Below are 21847 nucleotides of genomic sequence, written 5' to 3' on the forward strand. Positions count from 1 at the left end.
CAGTACGATAGTAGAAAGGTGAACTAACCAGTTCAAAAAGTTCAAAAATACGAGTAGGTATATCCTGTACAAAACCGATAGACAACTTTGCGCCGCGATGATCAAAAGTTTCGCCCAAACCTGTCCAACATTTTACTCTTGTTCACATATTTTTTCTATTTTTTACTAATTGTATTTTTATATTGTTACAGGTATGGAATGAATGTTTTGGAGCGGACAAGTTTCAAGAGCCTGTTGGTATCTGATAAAAGGGTTTGGGGTGGGCGTTGATGGGTCAGTCATTGATTGAGCAAAATTTGCAAAAACCATTTCGCCATCTTTTAATCAAAGACTTCATTTTACCGTTATTAAATAATTTGCAAAGGAAATTATATCAATCTCTCCCCGAAATCCAAATTGATTCCTGAGAGACTCGCAAAGGGAAAATTCAATTAAAATTATATTTATTCTTAGGAACATAAATCAAAGGAAGCTTCCAAACAGTTGAGGAAAATGTGGATTTTGCAATAAGATTTCATTTTAGGGTTCCGTATCCAAAGGATGCCAGCCAGGGCCCTATTTTCTAAGCCTTCGCTGTCAGTTATATTATATATATTTTTTTGGAAAAAAGTAAAGATTCAATAATGAAAACAAGAAAAAGTTAAATAGCACTAAAACCCGACTCTACGCGCACACAGCTGATTGATAGCGATACATACATAGACTGCTAAAATCATAACCCTTTTGGCTTTGCCGTAGTCGGATAATTAGGGTTCCGTGCTAATAAATCCGAAATATATTTATTTTTTCAGTTGTAACTATTGCAAACGTCATCCCATTCAAAGCTAATAAAGCTTGATAGTGATAGTTACGGTTAGATTTATAGATCACTAAACGACTCTAACGACTACTATCAGATATTTACGATGTACGATTGGCGAGTTAACGCCCCCTGGACGCAGGGATATGTAAAGGGCGCTCTACACTCCACTATAGCCCGCGAACACCGCGAAACAATCACTTCCCATATAAATGCGAAAGTATGTTTATAATGTTCTTCAATCACGTCGCAACGGAGCAATGGATCCACGTAATTTTTGGCATGCGTATAGTTAAAGACCTGGAGAGTGACATAAATAAAATAAATAAACAAATAAAGCCCTTTTTTTACTGAACTTAACACAATTGTTTGGTATTGTTATAAAACTATATTACTTACGTATCTACGAACTGTACTACTACTAACTACAAACATACATACATACATACATATTACATGGACTGCTAAAATCCTTCCTTTTGGCTTTGCCCTAGTCGGGTAAAAAAGAGAAGTAGGATAATGAAAGAAAAAAACTTGCTTTTAGTTAAACTCAGATAATACCTACATAATGTCTCAACCAGTGCTCGTTAAAATGTAAAGAAGTCTTATTTAACAACAATTTAATAAAGCACTTTCTAATAAATTATATCAGGGCGGATTGGGTATCTCAAATTCGGGAGCAAATAAATAATTAATTCCATATCCCTGGGAATTAATTATCTTCTCTAATAATAATATTATTATTCCGTGCGTCCGTCTGTACGGACATTCTGATGTGTACTTATCTTAGGATTTCGGGAGGAAAATAAATTGGATTTGGGATTATAATAATCCACGATTCTTACCTTATCCAAGTACCTATATATTTTAAGTGCTTACCTTCAAATTACCTGCTAGAAATGAATACTAATATTATAAATGCGAAAGTGTGTCTGTCTGTTTGTCTATTTGCAAAGTTCTTCACTGCCCGCCAAGTTAACAGATTTTGACGTAAGTTGATGAGATAGTTTGCATCCCGGAGAAGGACGTTGCGCAAACACAGTTGCACTCTAAGTATTCCACTCTCAGAGCTATATGGGACATCAATCCGACACGACCGAAGACAGATCAGGCGTAGGACCGACAGCTTTACGTCCTCTCCGAGGCACGGGGTGACATACCGCCAACTTCCTAACTCTGGGCTAGTACTGAGAATTTCTAGACAGAAAAATCCGATACCTATTTTTAGCCTGACCCAGTAATCGAAACCTAGATAGCAACTAAGTACTTGGTGCGGCCAGTAACGCTCAATAAAACGATCAATTGGATTTCCTGTAATTGAAAGACATGGATTATCCGCGGATTTGGGTAATCTTTTCCCCAAAGTCGTGCGGATAGGAACTTAAAGAACGAAGACGAATTTAATGTTTTGCTATTTTTTGCTGTACTTTGTTCCAAATTTTCCTTAATGAAAGTTTGCAAGAACTTTGTAGCTGCAAGCTGTAACTAATTAGGCGATTGATAGATGAAGGTTACTTTGCAGAATTCCAAGGCATGCAGAGACCGAAGAGCCTTACTGTTTTTAATCCCCGACCCAAAAAGAGGGGTGTTATAAGTTTGACGTGTGTATCTGTCTGTGGCATCGTAGCTCCTAAACTAAAGAACCGATTATAATTTAGTTTTTTTTGTTTCAAAGGTGGTTTGATCGAGAGTGTTCTTAGCTATAATCCAAGAAAATCGGTTCTGCCGTTTGAAAGTTATCAGCTCTTTTCTAGTTATTACTGTAACCATCCCTTGTGGGGCTGTTAAATTTTTAATTTACACTTGTACATCATCTAAACACATAACCCTGACTGACTGATCTAACAATTTGACAATAGATTCCTTTTATTATAACGTAAGTACTCAATAAGAAAGATTTTTTTTAATGAAATTTTGTAAATTCCACTCCAGAGGGTAAAGTAATATATGTTCTTATCTTCAAAATCAGGTAGTCTTGACTAGAATGTACTGCATACCTAGTTACTTGTATAATAATCGTACAATAAACCCATATCATGCTACTAAGCCATAAGGAGCTACATCACGCGCGGCGCTTCTAATATTCATAACCTCTTTAATATTTAAGTGAGGAGGTCCCAACTCGCATGGCACTTAAGGGTATGTTAGACTATAGGGTTTTCCACAGTCATTGCTGTGACTGACAGAAATCCTACCGTCTTTGATGATTGATGTTTGCATGATGAATATCCGGATAAATTCTCTGCTCCATCAGTCATCACTCATGAATACTCATGTTATAAAGGGGAAAATTTGTGTTTGGGTGTATGTTTGTTACTCTTTGTAGATACTCTCTGTGAGATAGATTAAACCCTGGATTAACACATAGGCTACTTTTTCTGGTAAATCAATGAGTTCCCACGGTATTTTTAATATATCAATCAGCTAGTATTTATGGCGTCAGCCATTCCTCCTCCTCCGGCCTGCTGGACCGATGACCTGAAGCAGGTGGCGGGGAGTGGCTGGATCAGGAAGGAAGGAAGAAATGACTGTTTAGTGGCGGTTTCAAAGACCCCAAGGATCAAGATCTAGACCCTTGTATTTTGCCCATTATCCTTTCTGAATATTTCACTGCTTTCAAATATCAATAAATTCATATTCAAAAAAAAAAAATTGACGGTATCGACTGATGCTGAACCTGTAGTCTAATGGACCCTTAGAAAAGACACCGTGCCAACATGGCGACTGAGTCGATAAATCACATTTCCTACCTTTTTTGCCGCTATTCCACCAGCGACGTCTGATTTCAGTGTCTATTTTCGTTAAGTGCAAATTTGGTGATAAATTGCTGCGATTCACTTTTGCTGGCTTGACACCGACATACCTATACTTATCCCAATGGATTGCGAAGTTGCGGCAATGGATGAGGCACATAGATAGAACTGATAGCCCTTGGGGTCCCAAGGTTTTCGAATGGTGATCTTGTAGCGCAGGAATGCAGATATCTAAGACCTCTCAGCCAGTAAAGTGAAGCCTTCGACCTGTGGCGCGCCGAATTGAGCTGAAACGCGTTGATTATTTGTTTGACAAACAGATTCGGCGCGCTGTTCTACAGTTCTATAGTAAACATACCTGTAGGTGGCGATTTATTGCGATTTGATTCAAATCGGCTCAGCGAGCCTAGTGGACTCCCCCCCTTTAGGATACGTCCAGGGGGAAGAGCAGAGCTTGGGCCGGTGTACCCTGGTAACATGGTTAACAATTTCTCTTCATGGAATCATCATTCATCCAATCACTGGCTACATCGCCGGCTTCTCGCCTGTCCAGTTTGGTGACGGGCGAGGAAGATGTTGAGGATGGGGAACGTGGAGGGGAATGTCCCTCCCCGCGAACCCTGGCCCTCGGGAGGACCTGTGGGTGATGGACACGAGGCGGTCCGTCGCTCACAGTGGCATTAACTAATGTTACGATTACTCATTATTGTCCTCATTATTGTCATATTATGAGATTTATTAAACACTCTGTATGTAGTACTATGCTTAATCTTTACTTCCATACTATCATATTATTATAAATGAGAAAGTGTGTCTGTCTGTCTATCTGCTACCTTTTCACAGCAACAGTTTAACAGATTCTGACGGGTACAGAGTTAGCTTATAATATGATATATCCTAGGTCGGACATAGGCTACTTTTTATTACGGAAAATCCAAGAGTTCCCACGGGATTCCTAAAGACCCATCCGCTTAACCGATTTGTGTGAAATTTGGTATCAAGGTAACTTTGCGTCCATGTAATTGACATAGGCAACTTTTTATCCCGGAAAATCTAACAGTTCCCACGGGATCTTTGAAAACCTAAATCCTCGCGGACGAGGTCGCAGGCATTCTCTAGTACTTAATAAGCTATAATGTCTATTTCTAGTTAAATGGAAATCTGTTGATATACCTATTATTAATCAGAGTCGCGTGGTTTATAATCCGTAGTTCCTGTTCAGAGTGATCATTAAGCGAATGATGTCGGTCGATGTTCGACCAGTGCATGCCGCAAATTCAAATCAAATTCGTGCATTTACTGATTTCCTGTAGGTTATTTCAGTATTCAGTATACGTGCCTGCCTATAAAGACTAGTAAATTGAAATAGAGACTTTCACATTGCAATTTAAAAAAAAATTGTATCAGATACCTATACCTATTAATAACAAACAATGTTTTTACAAAAGCTTGTTGGTCCTTTGACCTTTATATTTTCAACTGTTTTATTTCAAAAGCTCGTATAAAGTTTGTAGGTACAATTTGTTTCAAACCAGTATTGATATCGAACGCATCTGTCGGCGTTGCACAAAGCCGAACAACATACAGACACCGGTAATTGCTCTGATATACAGGGTGTATACAGGACGCTGGTTGTACTGATGATTACTGCTAAGATAGTAGATTGCCACAAAAGCAAAACGCGAAAACAATAAATAAAAAATCCTGCATTTTTAAAAGTTCACAATATATTGCAAATAAAACATCGACTGACGCTAGAGGTCAACGAACGTTGCGTAAATAGGCCAATTGAAGTTAATGCCGCGTCGTAGGTGGGGCATTGACCCGAAGTTTTGCAATGCTATACTAAATCACTAAAACTACAAGATAAGGCAAATGGTTATTGGCATTGGAATAGGCATGTTAAGGTAGTATAATATCCCCAAATTTTTGCTAGCGTTCTGGTTACACCCTGTATCAATATCAATATCAATATCATTTATTTATTCTTAGTTCTTAAACTATTTCAATGCACAAATAGTTATCCTAAATATTATTTTAATATTTTGCTATGTACTAAGTATTTGTTAGTAGATGTGCCTTATAAACAGTAGGTATACAATGTTAGAAAGTTAGTAAGAACATACGAATAGATATAGATGTAGTATAGATGCAGAGTTCAGCTAACAGGTTCAAATATAGGTCGGATACAGGTTACAACTACTAGGTATTGTTTGATGTGAAACCCTTAACAAGACAACGCTCGACCGTCATACTGAACGCGCGCGTATGTGTGTATGATTTGATAGCATAGATTTGATTGCAGTTGATAGCTAAAATGAAAATTGTTATCACTTCTGTCGATTTCGGAAAACCTCGATGGCGCAGTGGTTAACGCTGTGGTCTCATTAATAGAAGGTCCCGGGTTCGATTCCTGGTAGGGGTGGGATTTTATTATTTCTAAATTTTCTCTGGTCTGGTCTGGTCGGAGGTTTCGTTTATGGCTAGTAACCACCTTACCGGAAAAGCCGTGCTGCAAAGCGATTTAACGTTGTGGTACGATGCCGTGTAGAAACCAAAGGGGTATGGGTTAATAAAAACCGCCATACCCTGTCAGTTAGAGCTGTGCGTTGATAGATCAGTCAGTCAGTCAGCTTTTCCTTTTATATATCACACTAATATTATAAAGGCGAATGTTTGTGTTTGTGTATGTTTGTTACTCCTTCACGCAAAAACTACTGGACGGATTTGCCTGAAATTCAGAATGGAGATAGATTATACCCTATATATAGATAGCACATAGGTTACTTTATATCCCGGTAAATCATGGAGTTCCCAAGGGATTTTTAAAAAACTTACATCCACGCGAACGAAGTCGCGAGCATCAGCTAGTTTAGATTAAAGTAAGCTATACGCATCAAACGTCCGGTGCGCGTTGTGTATGTTCAAACCCTTAATCTTATCAAACAACGGAAACTAAATTTCAGTCCAAGTTTGCCAACAATGTTTCTTACATACAAATAATACAATAGAGGCAAACACAACTTTAGTAAGTGGAAGTCAAAAGTGGGGGGAGTGGTTACTGGAAGTCAAAAGTAGGGGGGAGTGGGGTAACAACAAGTGTCGTACAATTCGCGAGAAATTGAACGCAACAAATAAGCTCTATCGAATTGAACTACAAAGAAAGTTATTTGGAGTGTTATAAGACGGGTTTTTTCCAACGATATGAACCTGTTGGTATTTACTATCCTATACAATCAAGCTATTATATATAGCTACTATTAGTATCAACTAAAACAACTATTCTTAAGTACAATACATGATATAATTACATATACTATTAGTAAAGTTGAATAATTATACTTACTAAAAGATGGTAAGGTATTGGCACGTATTGCTTACAGTTACTCTACGTGATTTTCAAATCATTGATTTCACGTCACCCCTAGTGCTTAGTGCTCAAATCACACTAATATTATAAAGGCGAAAGTTTGTATGTGTGTGTGTGTGTGTGTGTGTGTGTGTATGTTTGTTACTCCTTCACGCAAAAACTACTGGACGGATTTGGCTGAAATTTAGAATAGAGATAGATAATATCCTGGATTAGCACATAGGCTACTTTTTATCCCGGAAAATCAAAGAGTTCCCACGGGATTTCAAAAAACCTAAATTTACGCGGGCGAAGTCGCGGACATCGGCTAGTACCTAATATTTGACAGATATAATGATTCAGGAACAAACCAAGAACTCACTCTACACATACTACTGAGTAGAGATACTAAAGATTAAAGGTAATAATAAATAATCAATATCATTCACAACACTGCTGATATCAATGCATAATCTCCGAAACATCAATCGATCTCTATCTCATAATATTTCATATGGATTTACGTGTTGATATTTAAATTACTATTTTGTTATGATATTCATATACCTACACTACTTATCGTTTCCCTGCATAGTTGACGGAATATTGAATCGAAACTTTAATTTTAGGGTTCCGTATCTCAAAATGAGAAAGGAACCCTTATAAAATCACTTCGTTGTCTGTCTGTCGTCGTTGTCGTTCTTAAAACTAATATATACTGTGGTTTGCCAGATTTAAAGATTTATATTTATGTGAATTCTCGTAAGACCCGTAAGAAAAGTTACACAACTTTGAAACTGAATATTTTTTACGGAAATCCGGAAAATTACAGAATGGACTGAACCTCTCAAACTGAACTTTAAATGTACCCAAATCAGGTTTCTAAAAACCAATCAAGTTCGAATGCACCTTACCTTACCATCGTATATCATAACATTGTGTACTTTAAAAAAAAATTAATGGCAGCCATTTTGAAATTCGGCATATTGGTTTTATTATTATTATTTGTTATATGTTATAGTGGCTATAGAAATACACTCTCAAAATTTCAACTCTACCTATAATTACGGTTAATGAAATACAGCCCGTTGACAGACAGACGGACGGACAGCTGAGGCTTAGTAATACGGTCACGTTGGCACCCTTCGGGCACGGCGCACTAAAAATGAAAAAAACCGGCCAAGTGCGAGTCAGACTCGCGTACTGAGGGTTCCGTACTCGGTACTCGGGTATTTTTCCGACATTTTGCACGATAAATCAAAAACTATTATGCATAAAAATAACAAACAAGTCTATTTTAGAATGTACAAGTAAAGCTCTTTCATATGATACTCTACTTGGTATAGTTGTCTTACATTGAAAATTGAAAATACTAATTATGTTTTGTTTATTAACACATTTAAATTATTTTTATGATGTAACCGTAAATTTACAGTTTTCGAATTTTTTCCTTTACTTGTGCTATAAGACCTACCTACCTGCCTAATTTCATGATTCTAGGTCAACGGCAAATACCCTATAGGTTTTCTTGATAGACATGACAGACGGACAGACAGGCAGATAACGAAATGATCCTATAACGGTTTCTTTTTCCTTTTGAGGTACGGAACCCTAATAAAATGAAAACATCCAAAAAATAAGCGGGCAAACTGCACTTTGGCATATTGCAGCGATGTTGAACCCCTGCAATATTAATACCAGGCGTCTAAAAATGCTTCTCACAGATTTCAGCGTCAGCCGCGCCTTTCAAAAGGTTCAAAATGAAAGCTCAAAATTGGAAGTCCTAAGCTCGCTACGGATATGATGCTAGGAAAACCGTGTCTGGTATTATACTTATGCAGCTTTTCCTGCTTAAAATGTAGATTTTAAGTGCTTTTAAATAAGTTCTGAGGACTTTTTAATTGTGCATATTAAAAAGACGGCGTTTTAACTTTTAACTAAAAGCAGATAGACAGGCGGTTATTAAAGGTACGAAACGGTTGCAGTTATTTAAAAAAAACCGGGGTTCCGTACTCGGATATTTCTCGACATTTTGCACGATAAATCAAAAACATAAAAATAATAAAAAATCTGTTTTAGAATGTACAGGCAAAGCCCTTTCATATGATGCCCCACTTGGTATAGTTATCTTACTTTGAAAATTGAAACAGGTTTAAATTTTTTTTTAACGATGTAACCACAAATTCACGGACGAAGTCGCGGGCGTCAGCTAGTTAATAATAAATTCTAGCCACATAAACTACCGCTATACAAAACATCACATCATTTTATTATTACAGTTCAAGACCCTATTGAATTGAATGATTGACTGTTCTAATTATTACTTCCAAAGGGCAATATTGTTGCTACCAAGATTTCCAAGATATAGATATCATTAAATAGATAAAAGATAAACGGTATCTATTGAACTGAAGTGCTCATTAACATTTGTGAAGAGCCGAGGCTTAAGTTATTCTTGGTGTCGGGTTTCAACTTTCAGCCCTCTGAAATTATCACTCATCTTTTGATGAAAGATCAAAGTTAAAATATTTTGTTGCTATGTTACTTATTTATTCAAGGTCTTTCTAGATAGGTACCATAACCATCGTCAACAAGCTTTCGCCGGCGCACTACTGAGAAAGATTCTCACCTTACAATAAGAAGGATTTTGGAGTAGAATAGGGGTCAGGTAATCCCCGCTGACGAAGTCGCGGGCTAAGCTAGTCATAGATATAACTTGAAACGAAATAACTTAAATTACGTCTTACATACAACCCTAAATAGGGGATTATGTAACCCCTTTGGGGATGTTTCCAATAATCTTGAAACATAATATTTTATATTCCTTTTTTTTTTAATCAAAAGTCTTTTTTTTGAGTATAACTTAAATATGAAGGACTTCCATAAACCTCTATCTAAAGCCACCCAGCGGTTTAAGCTGTGTCAGTCAGTCAGTCAATCAGGCCAAGTGTTCTTATAAGTATCTATATAGATTGTTGTGAAACATTAATGTTATTAAGATGGCTCTCTCCGTCACTCGCTTCATACAAATGTAGTTACAATTTCATTTGAATATTAAGCAACCAAAGTCCATGAAATTTTGCAGACATATTCTAGAAACTAATATCTATGTCTGTGGTTTTCCAGATTTCTGTTAAAATATTCGGTTTCAAAGTTACGCGGTCTTAAAAATTTACATACAAATCTTTGAGCCCCTGTAATTTTAAAACTACATATTTTTAGAAAAATCTAAAACACCACAGACACAGATATTAGTTTCTAGAATATGTATGCAAAATTTCATGGACTTTGGTTGCTTAATATTCAAATGAAATTGGAACTACGATTGTATGAAGCGAGTAACGGAGAGAGCCCTGTTAATATTATAAAAAAGCATATTACCTATGTTTTAAAAGAAACATTCACAATTTTTACAGGTAGTCCAGTATATAATTCAATTTTTCTAATTTAGGTGCCTAATATAGGTAACGAAGTTTATGAAAATTCTTCAAATCCGGTAACTTTATTTGGGAGTTGTCAAAAACAAATCCTCGTTGTACTTGTTAGGTGTTTTATAACGAAAATTAATGGAAAATGGCTGCCGTCGAGTAATTGTGTTAAATAAAATATGTGCCTATTTTGTTGTAGGTACGAAAAAATGTAAATTGGATTATTTTTTAATACAGTTTACTTTTTGAATTATCTCAAGAGCTTTATTTCAAGAATATTGGATAATGTTGAAACTTTGAAACATTAACTTTCCCGAAAAAAAAACGACTTTTACCCAAAAGCTCGAAATACCTACCAATATTTTTCATAGATATCACTTGAAAAACCAGTTATGTGCTAGTCGGACTCACACACAGTTCCGTACCACACACTGAAAATATCTACCTACATAATTATTATGCTTCATAAGATACAGCCCGCTGACAAACAGACGGACGGACAGCGAAAGCTTAGTATTTTTTTTTAATTCATACAAACCCTTGACTGCAATCTCACCTGTTGGTAAGTGATGATGCAGTTTGAAATGGAAGCGGGCTAACCTGAAAGGGGTATGGCAGTTTTCATAAAACCCATATACGTACTCCTTTGGTTTCTACTCAGCATCGTACCGGAACGCTAAATCGCTTGGCGGCACGGCTTTGCCGGTAGGGTGGTAACTAGCCACGGCCGAAGCCTCCCCCCAGACTAGACCAGAAATTTAGAAATCTTAAAATTCCAAACCCCTGCCGGGAATCGAACCTGGGACCTCCCACTAATAAGACCACAGCGCTTACCACTGCGCCAGAGAGGCTGTCAAAAATATAGAGTCCCGTTGGCAGCATTCGGGTGAGGAACCCTAAAAATGGACTTTCATACAAATTTTTATCTATTCGTGTCTACCTAAATGCTTTCGTCATATAGGTAAACCGTAAAGCCTATCTACCTGAAATCTAGGGATAATACCGTATCGATCCACGTGTGTGGAGCACAAAACCAATCAGATTTTCATTAAGGTCATCCTCTGTTCGTAGTTGTGGTAGTTAGTATACTTGTTTAGTCTATTGTCACTTATGTTAGGCTCTTTTCGAAACAAGTCGTAATTTAAAAAAAAAGAAGAAAGCAAACTAAACAGTTATTTTTGGAAAATGGCGCCTGAAATCTCGCGGTGCCTTTTCCTCAGCTGCGAGATCTTTGGCTTACTACTAGCACCATTACTATCGTGTAAAGTCACTTAAGCAGAATGTTATATATTGTCTATTGTCTGTGTCATTATTGTCTGTGGTCTCTCTCTTGAAATAAAAGCATCATAAAACATGGTGTCAGAATTATAAAAATTAAAATTAAAATGAATAGTCAAACTGCTAAAAAGTACCAAGATTTTGTGGAAAATTAGTAAGTCAGTCGTAAAAGTTAAATAAATAACTTACAGTTTAAAACAATTTAGACAAAATGCCGAACACAGCAAAAACTCCTCAAGTCATGTCGGCAAACGACACGTGTTCGACATCAAACATTTTTAATAATGTTCCCAAACTTGTCGTCTCGAAGGCTGATAGCCAGAGCAATGCAGTGGAGTGGAAGAAGTGGTGGCAGAGTTTCCAAATGTTCCTTCTCGCCACGAACCTGGAAGCTGCGTCCGAAAAACGTAAAATAGCCATATTGCTACACACTGTCGGTGAAAAAGGCGTGGAGATTTACAATTCTTTTAACTTGGATTTAGAGAAGATAACATTATCGGAAGTAAAAAACAAATTTGACAATCACTTTGAGCCACAAAAAAGCCTAACGATGACACGTCATTCATTTTTCACGAGGGTCCAAAAAGATGAGGAAACTATTGATTGTTTCATCACTGACTTGCAGAACAAAGCAAATAAATGTGAGTTTGGAGAGCTAAAAGACTCATTAATCAGAGACATCTTTATAGCGAACATGAGTTCCAAATTGATTAATGTGAAGCAAAGATTACTGCAAGAAAACAACCCTACTCTTGAAAGAACACTTACACTAGCAAAAACCGTCATCATGGCGCAAGAAAATGCTCAAAAAATTGAGAGTACACAATGTCCAGACACAGTCATGCACATACAAAGGCAAAGACCAAGGTCAAGGTCCAGAGGTTCTTCAAATAAACAAAGTATGTCACATAGTCAAGTCAAGTCAAGGCAACGCAGTCAGAGTCCATTTAGTCAGCGCAGTGCCAATAACAAAACCTGTGGACGGTGTGGTCAATTTCATCGCTTCAAATGCCCAGCTCAAGGAGTTAAGTGCAATTCGTGTAATCGTCTCAATCATTTTTCAAAATTTTGCTACTTTAACAAAAATAACATTAGAAATTTACAGTCAACGGTCAATTCTACAGAACAGATGTCTAACAGTGAACAATTTTTTATAGGAATGGTGAAAAATTGCAGTGATTCTTCAAATTCTAATAAGTCTTGGTATCTTAGCATGTTTATAAACAATGTACAAGTCAAATGTATATTAGATTCTGGTGCTGATATAAATATCATGTCATATAATACATTTAAAACATTAAAATTGTCACAGTCAATAATTAAAAAGTCTCAAGCCAATGTAAAAGGTTTTGATGGGTCGTCAATAGAAGTTTTAGGTCAATGTGATTTAATTTGCAATTTTAATGGTTGTCAACAAAGAATATCATTTTATATAGCTAACATTAGTTGTTCTACAGTCTTAGGTCTACCTACATGTGTTGATATAGGTGTCTTAAAAAGAGTCTTTGCGATCAACAATAAAAAAATGTCTCAAAGTCAAATATTAACAGAATTTAATGATGTTTTTCAGGGTCTTGGATGTCTACCTCCTGTTTGTCGCTTGAAGCTTCAGGACAATGCAGTACCATGCGTTGATCCTCCCAGAAAAGTTCCATTTGGATTATATAGTAAATTAAAAGAAGAATTGGATCGCATGTCGGAAATGAACGTCATAGAAAAAGTCACACATCCTACTGAATGGGTAAATTCTGTTGTAGTCACTGTCAAAAAGTCAGGTCAGTTAAGAATTTGTCTTGATCCTAGGAATTTAAATAAATACATTATCAGAGAACATTATCCTCTTAAAAGTATAGATGAAATTAGGTCAATATTAAAAGGTGCTTCTTATTTTTCACATCTTGATGCTTTTTCTGGCTTTTGGATGCTGAAACTAGATAGTGCGAGCTCAGATCTTTGCACATTTCAAACACCTTTTGGTCGTTATCGTTATTTAAGATTACCTTATGGTATTAATGCTGCGTCAGAAATTTTTCATCGAGTAATGACAGAAATTTTTGCTGATCTCGAAGGAGTCTTAGTTTTTGTCGATGATATTCTAGTATATGGGGAAACAGAAGAAATTCATAACAAAAGATTATATAAAGTCATGCAGAGAGCAAGAGAAGTCAATTTAAAATTAAATAAAGATAAATGCAAATTTTCAGTCAAAGAAGTATGTTTTTTAGGCTATGTCTTTAGTAAAGAAGGTGCTAAGGTCGATCAGGAAAAAGTCAAGGCTATTGTCAACATGCCTACCCCAACTAATGTCAAAGAACTACAAAGAGTCTTAGGTATGATAAATTATTTAGGTCCTTTCATTCAAAACATGTCGGAAAAAACTCAAGTTTTAAGGAATCTTCTAAAAAAAGACTCAGTCTGGGTCTGGGATGAAAATTGTGAAAAAAGTTTCCAATCTTTAAAAAATGCAATCACAAATGCACCTGTCTTAGCTCATTACAACCCAAATATACCTATAGTCTTGTCAGTCGATTCATCAAAGAAAGCATTAGGAGCAGTGCTCATGCAAAATAAACAGCCTATAGCCTACAGTTCTAAAACTCTAACTACAACTCAAGAAAGATACGCTCAAATAGAAAAAGAGTTATTCGCTATTCAATTTGGTTGTGAAAAATTTCACCAATATGTCTATGGCAATAGGGTCACTGTACATACAGATCACAAACCCTTAGTCTATTTATTTAAAAAACCTTTGCACGATGTACCAGCACGTCTACAAAGAATGATGCTTGCCTTACAGGCTTATGATTTAAATGTAATTCATGTGCCTGGTAAAGAAATGTACATATCAGATACATTGTCTAGGGCAGCTTTAAAAGAAAACTATATTCCAAATTATGAGTCAGATTTGTCATGTCATGTAAATGCAGTATATTCTAACTTGGCTATAAGTGAAGAATACAAAAATAAAATTTTACAAGCTACTAAATTAGATGGTCAATTGCAAATGTTAAAAAAGTACTGTCAGGATGGATGGCCTACTAGTAAAAATCAAGTAGATCCTTTATTGAAGTCATACTGGAATATTCAGGCGGAAATTCATGTCATTAATGATTTATTGTTTAAAAATGATAGATTAATTATTCCAAAGTCAATGCAAAATGAAATGTTAACGAAAGTCCATGAAGGTCATCAAGGCATCAATAAGTGTCTAAGTCTTGCTAGAAATATTATTTTTTGGCCAAACATGAGTGCAGATATAAAGAATTTAGTTGATCAATGTTCTATTTGTGCTAAATTTAAGCCTAATAATCAGTCAGAGCCATTGCAAAGCTATAATATAAGCAAATTTCCATGGCAGCAAGTAGGTATTGATTTAATGCATTTTAATAACAAAACTTATTTAGTTGTCACAGATTATTATTCAAAATTTATTGAATTAGAAATGCTGAACAGTAAATATACAGCTTCTAACATAATAATACAGTTAAAATCTATTTTTGCACGCCACGGGATACCAGTCTCCCTGGTTTCCGATGGTGGTCCACCTTATAATTCAGCAGAGTTTAAATCATTTCTATATAATTGGGATATTGAACATAAACTTACAAGTCCATACCACCCAAAGTCTAACGGTCAAGCTGAAAGTTCTGTCAAAATTATGAAAAATTTATTAAAAAAATGTTTGGAGTCTAATAAAGATCTATACATGGCTTTATTACAGTATAGAAATACACCTAAAGCAAATTTTCCATCTCCAGCTCAGTTATTAATGTCCAGAAATCTAAGAATGCATATACCAGTCACTAATAAAAAGCTTAAACCTAAAGTAGTCACCTTCAGTGATTATAAAAAAAGTTTTGATAAAGACCGAGCACAAAGTAGAAGTTATTACAATAGAAATAAAAAACCATTACCACTTTTACAACCTGGTGATCATGTCACTTTTAAAAAGAATCCTAATTCAGACTGGCTTCCTGCTATTGTTAAAGAAAGGTTAAAGTGTCAGAGGTCATATATAATAGAAGACAGTAAAGGTAATAGGTACAGGAGAAATAGAGTACAGATAAGGTTCACGTCCAATGAAAGTTGTCACAAGTTCGATTCCGAGGTGCAATCCAATGCTTCTGAAACCCAAATTAGTCAAAGGGAAGAGGAACCAAGCGAGAGACAGGTGGAAGCAGACCATGATTCATTTACAGATTCATTCATGGATTCAGTTCATAAACCTAAGGAATTTTACAAGTATGTGACTAGATCTGGTAGAGAAATTAAATTACCTATGAAATATGATTTGTAACTTTTTAACTAAATGTAACTTTAAATGTAATTTAAAACTTATACTTTTATATGTAAAACTTAAACTATTATATTATGTACCTATGTAAAAAATTGTCTCTTTGTAATTAACTAATTAGCAATTTACTCAATAATGTCATGTCATGTCATAGTGTTCAACTTCTTAAAATGTCAACTAAAAAATTGTAATAATTTATTTATTTAAAAAGGGAGATGTTGTATAAAGTCACCATTACTATCGTGTAAAGTCACTTAAGCAGAATGTTATATATTGTCTATTGTCTGTGTCATTATTGTCTGTGGTCTCTCTCTTGAAATAAAAGCATCATAAAACAGCTTTATTTTTTGAAATTAAAAAAAAAACCATCTAGGGGCTATGTATGGCACAGTTTTCAAAAAAACTTTGAAAAATGCCCACATCTAGATAATTTTTAAACGCATATCGAAAATTGCGAACTGGCAGGATTCGAACTTGCGTCTTCTGGGATCGCGTCCAATGCCTTGACCGCTAGGTGTATATAAATTGTTTAGAAATTTCCTATAAGTCTAGGTAAAAATAATATCATAAAAAATTATGAAAAATGCTCATTTGTGTGCTAAATTGAGGCTATAATGAGTTATCATCGAGGCTTGCATTTCCTCACTCCGCCACAGCCCACACACCATCAATAGATGCTCTGTATATTATATTATACCAAAGAGAAAAAGCTATAATAGATATAGATTTATTTGTAACTAGAGGATGCCCGCGACTTCGTCCGCGTGGATGTAGGTTTTTGAAGATCCCATGGGAACTGTTTGATTTTCCGGGATAAAAAGTTGTCTATGTCAATAACATGGACGCAAGCTACCTCGGTGCCTAATTTCATACAAATTGGTTGAGTGGATGGGTCTTAAGGAATCCCGTGGGAACTCCTTGATTTTCCGGGATAAAAAGTAGCCTATGTCCGTCCCCGGGATATAAGCTAACTCTGTACCCGTCGGAATCGGTTAAACTGTTGGGCCGCAAACAGGTAGCAGACAGATAGACAGACAGACACACTTTCGCATTTATAATATTAGTATGGATTATGTACACAGCATGCATCCAGCCATTTATGCAATGAAACGTTTAACTATATAAAAAAAGATAATAAAATATTTCTTGAATAAAAATGTTTATACAGTTCACTCAGCATTTCTGTCTAACTGTCTGTAACTTCGTAGCTTTGGAAAGTCAAAAGTCTATTTGAAACTTCGTCTAAAAGGCGGAATCGAGCTGAAATATGATATTTATTCATAACAAAGATACCTGCTTGTTATTCACATTTTATTTAGCTTGTAAGTTGTATATTTCAACTTAATTGAACGTGAAATACGAGACGGTGCCAGCTGAGTGGGAGACTGGTTATATAGCTAAAATATACGTTATTATTGTACATAATATATTTGTGTTTACCTTTTCCGGTCTTTGACTAGTGACTATGATATGATAGATCATAGAGCTATGCGCTAGAAGAAGAATAAGTCAACTAATTTGTATTAGTTGGTTTCACGTTTGTATCTTTAAAACTTTCCGAGATATGACACTTTGAACGATAGTCGTACTCACGCACATTTTTTTTAATATCTCAGGGAAAAAGCGGAGTAGGGAGGCGAAACTTGTATAAATCGTATTCGTACATCAAGGCGATATTGATACCTAAGTTTCGAAATAGGTTGTCATTTGGGGGCCGATTCGCTATGCTTATCTGGCTAGACCCTTTTGGTCCGGTGCAAATCATTTTAGAAATTCTGGGAAATTATAACACAGCACATATTGGAATCATCTACATGTTTTTCTTTTGAATATTGTTAGAAGATGACGGAAATTTAAAAATTATTATTGTTAAATTTCATCATAATATCATCATCAATCCGTCAAGCCAGCTCGCAACTGCGCACGAGTCTCCACTCAGAATGAGAAGGGTTTGGCTATAGTCAACTAAATTCGTTAAATGCGGATTATAGTCCACTACATTGGTTAAATTCAGATAGGCGGACTTATTATTGAATTCATTTAATGTGTGAGAAAATCGGATTCGTCGCTACCACGCAATACAATATAGAAAACAAAAATATATCAACACTACACACTTGATACAATCTTGACCGAATGGTCCGGCACTTTGGCAGATGAGATTTTTTAGTATAAAGTATCTCTAGGGGAGTTGCTCTTGACGACAGAGTAAGCAATCTGAGTTTACATTTGAATAAATTTGGTAACCTCTTTTGTTGGAATAAACGTCCAATTCCGTTTATGAAACGGTATTTCCATTATTGGCTCATGACCTGCTTGTATAGACTTTATAAGGATCACACCATACTAAAATTCCAAGCACTATTAAAAGCTGGGTAAAGCTAAACCGTATCTTTAACTATTCACCCCGACTGGTTTTTTACGCGATAAAAAGTCGCCTATATCCTTCCCCTAGGTTTTGTATTTATTTATTTATATGTGGATGCAAAAAATCACGTCGATTCGTTGCTTCGTTTCGGCGTAGTTGAAGGATAAACAGGTAACACACAAACACACTTTGCATTCATATAGTGATATGCATGCATATATTTATATCAATGTAAACTTCTTCAACATGAACAAACACCGCCAACTTCCTACTCGGTTCTGAGAATTTTTTTTACAGAAAAATAACAACTTGTTTGGCCTAGCCCGGGAATCGAACATACGACCTCGTCGGTCGTCATCATGCTAAACGAACGAGACAATCCAGGCAAAAATTCGCAATAACATAGTACCTAACTCTATAATATAGTAAGCTATTTTAAACCCATGCAATCATTCACTCACTACCTACTTCCTAGTAACTAAACCTTATCTTAGCGATAAACTGGAAATGTAGGGCACAAACTCGGTTCAACCCACAGAAAGCAAAATAACGATAGAGTTGTTATAGAAGCGTGGGATTATCGATTAATCGATGGGCACTGACCCATCATTGCGTGTTATTTTAAAAGTGCACACGTTAAAGTTTAATTTAGAGTTTTAAAAAAGAATTTTTGAAGAGCAGTGAAAGCCTAGTGTTTAAAACTTCTTATTCCTTTTCGGAGGGGTCCAATATTTGATATCGGGCACCCACCTCTTAAGTTTTCTGAGTTATGTGCATTTTGACCATTTAATTTCTTTAACGGTGAAGGAAATCATCGTCAGGAAACCATCATACTTTTCGCCTTAATATTCTCAAAGGTGAAATCTGCCAAACCGCACTTGCCCAGTGTCGTATATCGTACCTTCGCAACTTGAAAACTGTGCCACACATTACCAGTTATACCTACGGGTTAGGTTACGTCTAATACTATTTCTATTTCTCATTCTGAGAGATCAAGGCTCTGGGTGCGTGGCGATCAATTGAGATAATGATGATGACAATTTAATATTTAACATTGCAGTGGCTCCTAGATTTTTTTTCGAATTATTTTTGTACGAGTGCATTGCTCAAAAGTGGAACAGTGCGGTGATCCGCGGAATGCGGAATTTCTATTACTCTATTTTATGTTCTGTGGTTCGACCTGAACTGGTATAGCTTGTTTTAATATTGACTTAAAAGTACTTTATCAGTGCGTTTCATCTATGTCTAGACATGCCATGTTTTTGATTACTTATCTATGGTACGCGACAGATCGAGATGGCGATCGGGGTATGAGGCGGGGGACGCCCCGATTGCCATCTGGATATGTCGCATACTATACATACTTAGTTATACTACTACGTACGTAGTATAGTAATAAATATGTACATTTCAATGAGTGATTGATTGATATTCAAATGAGCCGAACTGTTATCTATACAGGGTCCGTGGGCTAGATCGATAAGTAATAAACACCTTTATAATATCACTACATAATCACTATTTACTACGAATAAATACTAGTGGACCGATTTTTAAGGACTTATTGATAAATAGATTCCTAAAAAAATTATTACAAACAAATTCCTTCAGTTGGATTTATAAGTTTTACATCAAAAAGTAATAATCCGATATATCTGGAGTAGGTAGCTGGAATCTGGCACCTTGACAGCTTTCTCCGAAACAAATTCAAGTAAAATCATTACCATTCTCGATACTTGGCAGCCTTGGCTTGCTTTTTGACGATCAACCGGTTACTCAGAGTAGGTATTTTTTTTATTCAGATACAAGTTAGCCCTTGACTGCAATCTTGTGATGATGCAGTCATAAGATGGAAGCGGGCTAACCTGAAAGTTTATAAAACTCCGTTTTAAAAATACATATAACTTTAGTTCTTAATTTAAAAGTGAACCATACCTACTTTTGATATGACAGTTGAATAGTAGAGCTACAAGTGTTTAAAAATTTATACCACCCCTGACAAGTGAAGGTTACAGTAACTAGAAAAGAGCTCATAACTTTCAAACCGCTGAACCGATTTTCTTGGATTATAGCTAAGAACACTCTCAATCACGCCACCTTTCAAACAAAAAAAACTAAATTAAAATCGGTTCATTAGTTTATGAGCTACGATGCCACAGATAGATACACAGATACACACGTCAAACTTATAACAACCCTCTTTTTGGGTCCGGGGTTAAAAATGGCGAGTGAGATCTCAAAATGTACGCACTATAGTAAACTTTATTATTCTGCCAATAGAAGGTACCTACCTAACGATGCGTAGAAAAATCTATACGCAAACCAAGTTAATATAAACTGGGACAAATCGCTCGCCATTCACTGTCCCTAGACATTAGTGCATTCAATTTGCATTTAACTGTACAAATTCTAAATTGAGAACTACTCCGTTAGATAACACTACAAACTTTAATATTGCTAAAAGCGATGCTATTCAAGGCTCGCTTGGTCGGCTTACCTACTTTATTTTACGACAGTCAATCAACGTTGATTTAAGCCGGTAACTGGATGGGGTGCATGTGGCTTATTTATATGTACACTCGTGTTAAATATCGCGTCTTTGACATTGACGTTTATCATCTGTTTCTCTCACATTCCAAATTCAAAAGGACTCTCTCAAACAACCTTTCAACTCCAATGCTCACACCAGCAGCAGCCCTATAGACTCTTTCCCGGTATATTTCTTTTTTTAACAAATGATATGATGTTACATATATCTGGATTCTAGCATTTTGATCTGCTTCTAACAGGACTTATTAAATTGCATATAATTCTACTATTCCTAATCAATTTTTTTTATGAAACACTGAACAAAGGCAATGTCTCTAACAGTTTATTCTATTTGTACTTTCGAGGACAGTTTGATGGTTTGTTTTACGTCTGGATGTGCGGTCGGTACTTTGGTGATACTTAATTTGGATTCACTTTTCGCCATATAAACGTTGTTCCATTAATGAATTATGACCTAACGGACTGGACCCGAAACAAGTTAATATTTGGCGAAGCATTCAACATTCACCATTCCCCAAACATTAGAACATTCAATTTGCATTTAACTTAACTGAGCAAATTCCAAATTGAGAACTAGGAGTATTCTGAGATAGAACTTACTACTTAGATGATACAACCTAACGAATACCGCTACCATTTATACTGTATACAATTTCTATTTACAGAGTTGCTACTATATGAAATACTGTTTCCTAAATTATGGAAAACATACTAACTTTACTCACATTTTAATTACTATATTTGTCCTAGATAAGCATAGATATTAAGCTAGGAATGTTTATAACAATCATCCTTACTAAATGCGAGAGTGTTTTGGTGGTTGGTTTCTCCTTCAGTCACGTCGCAACATAGCAACGGATTGATGTGATTTTTTGCATTGTTGTAGTTTAAGAAGAGTATGTAAGTGACATAAACTACTTTTAGCCCAGAAAAATAAAAAGTTCTCACGGGAATTCTATAAGTACCTAATTATAACCGAAACAGCCCAAAAAATCTAGGTATGAAATCTTTTAGTCAGTCCTAAATAA

General features: G+C 35.8%; 1 protein-coding gene and 1 long non-coding RNA gene across 3 annotated transcripts in view; both read left to right on the plus strand.

Annotated features, from left to right (window-relative positions):
* LOC123877274 (calsyntenin-1) overlaps nt 1-21847 on the plus strand; it is a 224475-nt gene that overhangs the window by 24603 nt on the left and 178025 nt on the right. The window lies entirely within an intron of this gene.
* Nucleotides 1698-21686, plus strand: LOC123877286. Its single transcript, XR_006798552.1, has 2 exons — nt 1698-1733; nt 21629-21686. It is a non-coding gene; the product is annotated as an uncharacterized LOC123877286 (long non-coding RNA).

This window comes from Maniola jurtina, chromosome 23 (genome assembly GCF_905333055.1).
Source record: "Maniola jurtina chromosome 23, ilManJurt1.1, whole genome shotgun sequence".
Taxonomy (NCBI): Eukaryota; Metazoa; Arthropoda; class Insecta; order Lepidoptera; family Nymphalidae; genus Maniola; species Maniola jurtina.